Genomic DNA, 9335 nt, shown 5'->3' on the forward strand with positions numbered 1-9335 from the left:
AAGAAAGAGACATAAATACATGAGTATGGGCAACTGCCAAGCTTGGGGGAGTGCCCCGGTATCATATCACCATCACACTTCTATCTTTACCGTTTTTCCTAGTTCGATCCTTTTGGTTATATCTTGATCTAGTAGAATAAAGTTTAGTATGATCTAGCTTTGAGTTTTGTGTTGATCCTTATCTATGTAATCAAGTCTGTGAGCTACATAATAAAGATTAGTTTTGAGTCAAGGGCTTGGTTATCTTGTTATGATCTTAAGGGAATAAAAGAAAAAAAGAGGGAGAGAAAGAATAAAAAGAAATAAAGAGATCATATTGATCTTATGGAGAGTAATGACTTCACATATAAAGAGTATGATGAATAAAAGTTGTTGAGAGTTGACAAACATAGTTTTGGTCATCATTGCAATTAATAGGAAGTGGTAAAGAAAGAGAGGTTTTCACATATAAATATACTATCTTGGACATCTTTTATGATTGTGAGCACTCATTAAAATATGACATGCTAAAAAGTTGATGTTGGACAAGGAAGACAACGTAATAGGTTATGTTTTCTTATATCCGAAATAAACTATATTGTCATGGATCATCCAACATGTCAATCTTGCCTTTCCCCCTCATGCTAGCCAAATTCTTTGCACCAAGTAGAGATACTACTTGTGCTTCCAAATATCCTTAAACCAAGTTTTTCCATGAGAGTCCACCATATCTACCTATGGATTGAGTAAGATCCTTCAAGTAAGTTGTCATTGTTGCAAGCAATAAAAATTGCTCTCTAAATATGTATGATCTATTAGTGTAGAGAAAATAAGCTTTATACGAGCTTGTGATATGGAAGAAATAAAAGTGATAGACTGCATAATAAAGGTCCCTATCACAAGTGGCAATATAAAGTGACGTTCTTTTGCATTAAGATTTCGTGCATCCAACCATAAACACACATGACAACCTCTACTTCTCTCTGCGAAGGGCCTATCTTTTATTTTTTGTCTTATACTTTATACAAGAGTCATGGTGATCTTCACCTTTTCCTTTTTACATTTTATCCTTTGGCAAGCACTATGTGTTGGAAAGATCCTGATATATATAGATAATTGGATGTGGATTTTCATAAACTATTATTGTTGACATTACCCTTGAGGTAAAAGGTTGGGCAAAACTATAAGCCCTTATCTTTCTCTGTGTCCGATTAAAACTTCATACCCATAAGTATTGTGTGAGTATTAGCAATTGTGAAATACTAAATGATAGTTGAGTATGTGGACTTGCTGAAAAGCTCTTATATTGACTATTTCCGATGTTATGATAAATTGCAATTGCTTCAATGACTGAGATTATAGTTTGATAGCTTTCAATGAAGTTTCTGATTCATACTTGACATTGTGAATAGATTACTACTTTAGCATAAGAAATCATATGACAATATATATATGTTGCTATTCTAAGAATGATCATGATGCCCTCATGTCCGTATTTTATTTTATCGACACCTCTATCTCTAAACATGTGGACATATTTTTCGATATCTGCTTCCGCTTGAGGACAAGCAAGGTCTAAGCTTGGGGGAGTTGATACGCCCATTTTGCATCATGCTTTTATATCGATATTTATTGCATTATGGGATGTTATTACACATTATGTCACAATACTTATTCCTTTTCTCTCTTATTTTACAAGATTTACATAAAGAGGGAGAATGCCGGCAGCTGGAATTCTAGGCTGGAAAAGGAGCAAATATTAGAGACCTATTCTGCACAACTCCAAAAGTCCTGAAACTCCACGAAAGTCAATTTTGGAATATATTAAAAATATTGGGCGAAGAAAGTACCAGAGGGGAGACATCCACCATCCACGAGGGTGGGGGGCGCGCCCCCTGCCTCGTGGGCCACCTGGCAGGCCCCCGATGCCCATCTTCTGGTATAAGGTGTCTTTTGCCCTAGAAAAAATAAGAAGCTTTCGGGACGAAGCTCCGCCGTCTCGAGGCGGAACCTTGGCGGGACCAATCTAGGGCTCCGGCGGAGCTGTTCTGCCGGGGAAACATCCCTCCGGGAGGGGGAAATCGTCACCATCGTCATCACCATCGATCCTCTCATCGGGAGGGGGTCAATCTCCATCAACATCTTCACCAGCACCATCTCCTCTCAAACCCTAGTTCATTTCTTCTATCCAATCTTTGTCTCAAAACCTCATTTTGGTACCTGTGGGTTGCTAGTAGTGTTGATTACTCCTTATAGTCGATGCTAGTTGGTTTATTCGGTGGAAGATTATATGTTCAGATCCTTTATACATATTAATACCCCTCTGATATAAACATGAATATGATTTGTGAGTAGTTACGTTTGTTCCTGAGGACATGGGAGAAGTCTTGCTATAAGTAGTCATGTGAATTTGGTATTGGTTCGATATTTTGATGAGATGTATGTTGTCTTTCCTCTAGTGGTGTTATGTGAACGTCGACTACATGACACTTCACCATTGTTTGGGCCTAGGGGAAGGCATTGGGAAGCAATAAGTAGATGATGAGTTGCTAGAGTGAAAGAAGCTTAAATCCTCGTTTATGTGTTGCTTCGTAAGGGGCTGATTTGGATCCATATGTTTCATGCTATGGTTAGGTTTACCTTAATTCTTCTTTCGTAGTTGCGGATGCTTGCGAGGGGGGTTAATCATAAGTGGGATGCTTGTCCAAGGAAGGGCAGTACCCAAGCACTGGTCCACCCACATATCAAATTATCAAAGTAATGAACGTGAATCATATGAGCATGATGAAAACTAGCTTGACGATAATTCCCATGTGTCCTCGGGAGCGCTTTCCTTTATCTAAGAGTTTGTCCAGGCTTGTCCTTTGCTACAAAAAGGATTGGGCCACCTTGCTGCACCTTATTTACTTTTATTACTTGTTACCCGTTACGAATTACCTTATCACAAAACTATTTGTTACCGATAATTTCAGTGCTTGCAGAGAATACCTTACTGAAAACTGCTTGTCATTTCCTTCTGCTCCTCGTTGGGTTCGACACTCTTACTTATCGAAAGGACTACGATAGATCCCCTATACTTGTGGGTCATCAATACTACCTATGATACTCCCATTACAAGCAGCCTTAGCACCTGTACAAGGCGGAGCATTGGGAGGGGCCTGAGCGTACAGACATAGGGATACTGTAGATAGGAAGTCTTCACGATCCATTATTCCCCATCTCGGTTAGAGAGAACTATTCAACTAGTCTTCACAGTGAAGTGACAATGCACGTTGCAGCAGATGGGACACTTAATTAATAAGCTGAACCAGCATGTTGGTGTTACTAAATCAGCCTTACCCAGTACTGCCATCATGTTTGCCAGTGGAGCACGCTTCCGCAAATACGACTACGCATCTCTCCTCCATTAACTGACATATGGGCCCTCTTGAGGTAGACCCACATGTCATCGGCGTAACTACTTACACTCCGAAGGACGGTATATCCTAGTAGTAGTACTAGTAGAATTGAGATTTAATGCACTTTCTTCCCCGTCTTTCACTCTTCTTCATCCTCTCTTATTCTTCCTCCTCTCTTCCCCATCGTCGGCCGCACACCATTTCCCCCCGCTCACAGCTCGCCCGCCCACGCCATCTTCCTTGGTAGCTCACGCGTACCATATCCCCCGCTCACTGCTCGGCCACACACGCCATCTTCTTCGCTCGCCCACCCGAATCCACTTCCCCGCTGGCTCGCAGGCACCGAAAACCCCAGTCACTCAGCGAACTAAAAACCCTATGGTAGAACCGACTGACACGCAGAGCCACGATTGGAATTCCCTCCCCGATGTTCTCTTGGAGCAGATCTGTAATCGTATGGACCTGCTCAGCACCGTCCGTCTGGCCGCATGCTCGGTGTCTTTGTACCGTCTACTCGTCTGCAACCGGCCGACTCTTTTCAAGACACCCTGCTTGCTGATGCCCGATCCTCGCAGGTGGCCCAGACACCGACTTGACGATCCTACGGAGGTTGTCGTGGTACCCCTCGACATGCTACCACTACCCGTCCACCTATCCTTCATGCACGGCCACTACTGGGCGGGCATGAAGGCCAACTGGATCATCCTCATCCACGAATCAGGTAGTCCATGGCGTCTCGTGGATATCTACACCCAGCGAGAGATCACCCTTCCATCATTGGATACCGCCGCCATCGAGCCTCGCGTACCGTCAGACACTCCTGCCTACTACGCACGAGACGCGTCGAGCTTTTGGCTCAACCTTTGTTTGTTGAAGATTGTAATCTGCAAAGTGCCCACACCATCAGAAGACTACATGGATTACAAGCTCATTGTCGTGTTCAACATGGGATTAGTCTATCTGGAATCCAGCCGCCATACATGGTTATGGCTCATCGTCAATCCTCTTCAGCCAACATTTATGTCTAATGCTATAGTGCACGATGGCATCGTTTACGCGGTCGACGCACAGATTGGCTGCCTATACTGGTGGAATCTATCGTCGTGTAATTGTTCTATCTCATCTCATCTTTACCTTATGAATACGACTGCCTATTCATTGTTACAAATTTAGAATATATAGGCTTGTTCGGTAATTCTCCCGCTACGTGAAATCCAAGAATCTATAGAGTGCCTCTTTCCCCACTCTGTGATTTTAAACTGCGGCTCCTCCAGCTCCCGGAGCAGAGTTGTGGAGGAGGGAATCTGAACAGGCCTATAGTATGTCTATAACCACATCATTGCTATATGTTCCTCTCATTTCCTAGATATTTATGACCACACATGTTATTGTTAGAGTTGATATGAGAACAGTTGGCATCTAATGATTGTTAGAATAGATATTATGAGTATAACCTCATGATTGATATATGTTACTCTCATTTCCAGGATTTTTATAACAACGCATGTTATTGCTTAGAGTTGATATGATAACTGTAGTAAGTGCTATGGTAGAATATGAGTAGGCCCTGTCATATCTATTTTCCTCTCATTGTTACATGATGTTTGAACCATTATATATTGCTAGAATATGAAATCCATTGGCTTATTTTTTAACTTGGGGTATAATTATGACCACGGCATTGCAATTCTCTGTCTATGATATGTGTCACTGTTATAACAATCTTAATTCCACACATACTCTGAACATGATTGTTTATTTTTGTCCTTTTTGGTCTCCAATTTGAATTGTTGTAGCAGACGCAAATGCGTTGGCCTTCATGATTCCAGGACCTGGAATCATACCAGCCGATGGGTGGTGGTTTATCGCTCGTTCAGCTGACGGCGGTCATTTGATGGTCATTTGCACATACCAAATTGACCAAACCATTTCATCAAACCACATGCAGTACAATGCCTGGGGCATTTGTGACATTGATGGCCATGGCTGCTTCGTGTTCGAGAAAGATCCCAGCTCCATTGGGCCAGGCGTATTCAACTAGAGGCGGGTTTATAGCCTCGGCAACCACTCCATGTTCCTCGGGCTCAATTATCCGACCATCCAACCAATCATCGATCATATCACTGGCGATGATTACCGTGCTATGCAACTTCCATTCACTAGGGGGGACTGTGTTTACACATCATACCATGGGTTTCATGAATCACCATATCCAGAGATTCTTCGACACAGCTTGTTGCCAGATAATATTCAGTGTGTGAAAGGCATCAAGCTTCCATGCGATGGATGGCTTTTGCAAACCCGACATGCGGCGATGTGGTTCATGCCAACAGCAAATATGCACAACTTGATTCGTACTGATATCTAGACTGAGCCATCTATCCTGCTGTTGTAGCATGACCCTCTTTTGTTGGATATTATGTACTGTTGTTATAGTTTGAAGCACTCCTCTGGTTTGAAGTGCATCCTAACTCACCTGCGTAGGATGTACTGATAATGATGATGGATATGTTGTGCAGAAGGCATATATATATATATATATATCAATTAGGCTTCAAGTGTGTACTTGTTGGTGAAAGTGTTATCCAATGGGAATTATATTTTGTATTACTCATGTAGCCTACAAAGTCTGTCACACAGCCTTGTAACTTCTTACCCCATTTCTAAATTTGTACTAGTCCTCTATACCGTATACTGCGCTACTCGTGCTACTACCTCCCTCCTGGTTTACTGGTCCCCTTCGTAATTTGTGTCAAGTTTTGACCAAAAACTTCACTAACTAAATGTTAATGCATGTCACAAAAAATTATATCGTTTTATTCGTATTTGAGCATAGTTTCCAATGGGATAACTTCCGGTGACATGCATTGACATTTTGTTAGTTAAACCTATGGTTAAAATATGACACTAAATACGACTAGTAAGTAGTACAGTAGCAGTACTAGTATACATCGGTCAAATTATTCATCATGTCCTCACATTGAATTGACATGACAACACGTTGCGCGTGAGGTGACACAAGAATCCCGGTCGTGTGTTCGGGTATTGTGGACTTCAGATTTGGAGTACTACCACTTATCTATCGAAATCTTTCATCGTTCACTTAAAACAGTCGATTGATCATACATTGAGTACCATATAACTGGAATTAACTGATGCGGCTCCAAGAAGGATTGGCCGGTGCTGCCGGCTGGCGTCAAGTTCGATCCCACAGATCAGGAGCTGATCGAGCACCTTGAGGCCAAAGTGAGTGCTGACAGCGCGAGATCTCACCCTCTGATCAATTTGTTCATACCAACCATCGACAGCGAGCACGGCATATGCTACACCCATCGTGGGAAACTTCCAGGTAAGACACCGATCGGCCGTCTACTTGCACAAACATATTCCTTTGTTTATAGATCTATTTTTCTTTTTAGACGCAGACCTAGTGAAGTAATTACAATTTGACAGTTAATAAAAAGTGAAACAAGTGACTGCAACATGCCAAAGATGTTATGAAAATGCCAACTACGTGCACTAAAACATGTATTCGACAATACTGCAGGTATCACACTGAGTGGCCTAAGCAAGCATTTCTTCCAGCGCAATTCCAGGGTGTTCAAAAGGTACACGTGGACGCGTCGCAAGATACAGTCGGAGTGCGGCATGCACGCGATGTGGCACAAGACCGGCAATACCTTGCCGGTGATTGTCAATAGCTGGCAGACGGGCAGCAAAAAGGTTCTGGTGTTGCACACCAACAAGAACTTCGACCATTCCCGCAAAAAAAAGAACTTCGACCAGCAGAGGACCAACTGGGTGATGCACCAATACCACCTCGGGGACCTGGAGAAAGAGAAGGAGTAGGAGCTGGTCCTCTGCAAGATTTTCTACCAGACGAACACTAGGGTCGGGACTAAAAAGATTATAAGTTGGTTTGGTATTGGTACTTGTAATACCTTGTCATCCGCAAGTTGGTATTGATGTTAACGATCTTTCGGTATGAACTTGGCATTTTCTTCCAACCATCATGCCGAGGGTCGACGTGGATATAAAGTTGAATCATTTGTTTCAAAACGAATTTTCAGGCACCTGATTTTTATTTGATGGGTAGCATAAGCACCTGCTGTTTGAGTTCCCAGTTCTCCAAATTTTCTGAAACAAGTGCATGCACTTATTATCACGATGAAAAAACAATATACATGTTGCATCTCAGTTATCAGTCTGTACTTGTAGAATTCTCTCATTTATGAGCAGGTATATTGTTTTTTCAGGTCGAGCAAGTTTCAACTGGGTTGTAGACTGCCCAGGCTTGGTTTTGTTTTTAACATGCCTAGCCTATGACGACAACGGGGCACAAAGATCCAGTAGGTATCTACTGGCCTCTGGCCCGCCAGCGTTAGTTATATTTTGTCTTACAACATCCGCAGGCAATTTTTTTACTAAATCAAACACACAGCCCAGTTCTATTTTCCTCTTGAAATGCCATGTCCTACTTCTGTTTTCTAATCTCTACCTATAGTTTTACTAGTTCATATACACGCATCATTATATTGAAAATACATAAAGTTCCCTTTTAATATTTACATCCTTATTTTTGTTGTTGTTTTCCCTCCCAGCGCTGATTTTTTTACCAATGGTTTTCCCTTAAACCAACTCAATTTTCCCACATCTTGTTTGATTACAAAAACAAAACAATTTTTTTTGGAAAATCAATAAGTTCTTAAAAAAATATTTATCATTTAGGCATTACAACAGTTCGGACTCCACCGAAATATACAAAATAAGGTTTAACTTTTTGACCGTGGTCCTGGGCAAAAAATGGGTTGTAATAAATTACTTAAGAATTAACAAATGGGTTGCAAATTATTCAAAAAATAGCAAATGGGCTCTATGTTGTCTGCCACAGATTTGGAGGCTAACTTGTGGGCCTACTAAGTTCATGCGTACACAAGGTTTCTCAAAGAAACTTAGTCAACAATCGACTCTACCAGCGGTAGACCGTTAGATGTCAATCTAATGGCAATCATGCTTCTTCAGTCTCTGATCTTCCTGCTCCAGCCGCCCAAACCAGCCCCGGTGGAACCGCCTGCTCCTGCCTCCCGTGGCCGGCTGTGCTGCCGGGCAGGCCTCACGGCCCCACCATACTCGCATCCCTGGCCTGGCTATCCCTCTACTCACCCACACCTCCTGTTATTATCCAGCGACGGCAGCCGAACCAGTCAGCCCTCGTACTCCCCATCGCATGGGCAGCCACTGCCGTGTCTTCACCGGCTCTGTGTCATTCCCTTCCTAGGCCTCGCCGTCGTCCACCGCCCTGGTGCTCTCGGCGCGCTGTGGTCAACATGGTCAATGAACGACATCCATCAGACGTGGACTGTATGTGGAGAGGCTGACAGCTGGGTCCACGGCCGCACATAAGGAAATGCCTCCTTATTACACACAAAATAATGATTCCTTCACCTGACATCTGGGACCCACCGTAAGGGCCTCTATATTTCACGAAAAAAACGTTCCCCCCGCTGACAGGTCAGACCCACCAGCTATATCTTCGCACACAAGGAAGTGCATCCTTATTACGTACAAAAAATGAATACTCCCCCTCCTAGTTGGGACCGAGCACAGTGGGAGGCTGACATGTGGACCTACTAAGTTGACGGGAAGGGAGGGCTTTGTCAACTTAGTCAATATGAAGCATTCTAGCTCCAGTGACCGTACGATGTCCATCCAATGGCCATAGTGCTTTTTCAGCCTCTGGTCTTCTTGCTCCAGCCGCCCAAAGCAGCGCCGGTCGTGCCGCCTGCTCCTGCCTCCTGTGGCCAGTTGTGCTGCCGCGGAGGCCTCACCGCCCCTCCTACTCCCACCGTTGGCAAAGCCCTGCGGCGACGGCCGCCTCACACCACAGTCGAACCAGTGAACCCTCGTACTCCTCTTCGCATGAGCATCCACTGTCGCGTCTTCCCCGGCTCCGCGTGT

The sequence above is a fragment of the Triticum urartu genome, chromosome 2, assembly GCF_003073215.2.
Source record: "Triticum urartu cultivar G1812 chromosome 2, Tu2.1, whole genome shotgun sequence".
NCBI classification, from domain to species: domain Eukaryota; kingdom Viridiplantae; phylum Streptophyta; class Magnoliopsida; order Poales; family Poaceae; genus Triticum; species Triticum urartu.